Genomic DNA, 2,423 nt, shown 5'->3' with positions numbered 1-2,423 from the left:
TGGAGGCGGTTGGGTGAGGAACGAATAAGTGTGGAGGAGAGGAGGTCTTGGGATGACCGGAGATTACGTGAGGGAAGGTATTGGGAGATTAGTTCAGAGACATATGGAGGAGACAGGTTATAGATGGCCTTGTAGGTCAGTATTAGTAATTTGAACTGGATACGCTGAGGGAATGGAAGCCAGTGAAGAGATTTGCAGAGGGGAGAAGCGAAGGAGTAGCGAGGAGAGAGATGAATTAGTCGGGCAGCAGAGTTAAGGATGGACTGGAGAAGTGCGAGGGTGTTAGCAGGGAGACCACAGAAAAGGATGTTGCAGTAGTCGAGGCGGGAGATAATGAGGGCGTGCACAAGCATTTTAGTAGATTGAGGGTTCAGGAAAGGACGGATTCTGGAAATATTTTTGAGCTGGAGGCGACAGGAGGTAGAAAGAGTTTGGATGTGCGGTTTGAAGGACAGGGCAGAGTCAAGGGTTACTCCGAGGCAGTGGACTTCCGGTACTGGGGAAAGCGTGATGTCATTAATTGTGATAGATAGGTCAGGTAAGGAAGATCTGTGAGAGAGAGGAAAGATGATGAGTTCAGATTTGTCCACATTGAGCTTGAGGAAGCGAGAGAAGAAGGAGGATATGGCTGATAGACACTCCAGGATTCTGGGCAGTAGAGAGGTGACATCTGGGTCAGAAAGGTAGATCTGAGTGTCATCAGCATAAAGGTGGTACTGGAATCCATGGAACTTTGAGTTGACCCAGGCCAAGGGTATAAATTGAGAAGAGTAGTTGTCCTCGAACAGAGCCTTGGCGGACTCCAACAGAGAGAGGGTGAGATGAGGAGGTAGTGTGGGAGTGGGAGACGCTGAATGTGTGTTTTGAAAGGTATGAGGAGATCCAGGATAGGGCAAGGTCTTTGATGCCAAAGGAGGAGAGGATCTGTAGTAGGAGGCAGTGGTCAACTGTGTCGAAGGCAGAGGACAGGTCTAGAAGCAGGAGTATAGAGTATTGTCCATTTGCTTTGACTGCAAGTAGGTCGTTAGTAATTTTGGTCAGGGCTGTCTCAGTGGAGTGATGGGGGCGGAAACCAGATTGTAGATTGTCAAAGAGCAAGTTAGATGAGAGGTGGGAGGAAAGTTCAGCATGGATGTGCAGCTCCAGGAGTTTGGAAGCGAATGGGAGCAGTGATATTGGGCGATAGCTGGACATAGCGGTTGGGTCGAGGGTTGGCTTTTAAGGATAGGCATGATTGTGGCATGTTAAGCAGAAGGGAAGGTACCGGACGTTAGTGATAAGTTGAAGAGGTGGTTTAGGGATGGGATAAGTGTGGTGGTGAGGTTGGGGAGGAGATGGGATGTGGTCAAGTGCACAGGTTGTGAGGTGCAATTTGGAGAAGAGGCGATTAAGCTCCCCTTCAGTGGTGATAGGGAGGTTATCGGGTTTGGGCATTGGTCTGGTATACAAAGGGGTTGTGGTGGTTGAACAAGGAAGACTTGCCTTGTTTGGTCGATCTTATTTTTTAAGTGTGTGGCAAAGTCCTCAGCAGAGATGAGGGGGGTTGGAGGGGGCAGTGGTGGGCGGAGGAAGGAGTTGAAAGTTTTGAATTACTGTTTGGGGTTGTAGGATAGGGAAGATACGAGGGTTGTGAAGTAGGCCTGTTTAGCAGAGGTGAGGGCAGATTTGAAAGCGAGTGTTGCCTGTTTGAATGCAGTGAAGTCATCTTGCGAATTTGTTTTCTTCCAACGCTGCTCTCCAGCCCTGGACACTTGCCGGAGCTTTTTAGTGGTATTATTGGGCCAGGGTTGTCTGTTAGAAAGTCGCATTCTGCCATGAGCGAGAGGGGCGACCATGTCAATGCCAGTGGTAGAATAGAGTCAGAGAGCACGTAGGTGTCTAGGTGTGCAAGGTTTCTGTGGGGGTGCGCATGTTGCTGGACATGGGTGCCAGGAGAGGAAGACAGAGATGAGAAAGTGAGTAGATGGTGGTCAGATAGAGGGAGAGGGGAGGTTGTGAAGTTAGATAGGGAGCAGAGACGGGTGAAGACCAGGTCTAGTGTGTGTCCATCTGTGTGGGTGGGTGAGGAGGATCACAGAGTAAGTCCAAAGGATGAAGTAAGGGATAGGAGTTTGGAGACTGCTGACTGGTGGGTGTCAGTGGGGATATTGAAGTCACCCATGATGATAGTGGGGATGTTAGTTGAAAGAAAGTAAAGAAGCCAGGTAGAGAATTGGTCAAAGAAGGCAGTGGTCGGGCCTGGAGGTCGGTATATGACGGCCACTTGGAGGTTGGAGGGAGAGTAGATTCAGACAGAGTGGACTTCAAAAGAGGGGAGGATTAGGGAGGGAAGAGGTGGGATTGTGTTAAAGGTGCATTTGGAAGAAAGGAGAAGACCCACTCCTCCACCGTGTCTGTTGCCAGGGCGAGGAGTGTGGGTGAAG

Source organism: Dendrobates tinctorius, unplaced genomic scaffold (genome assembly GCF_039654945.1).
Source record: "Dendrobates tinctorius isolate UK_male_01 unplaced genomic scaffold, ASM3965494v1 ptg000170l, whole genome shotgun sequence".
NCBI lineage: Eukaryota > Metazoa > Chordata > Amphibia > Anura > Dendrobatidae > Dendrobates > Dendrobates tinctorius.
This window is presented reverse-complemented; position numbering follows the sequence as displayed.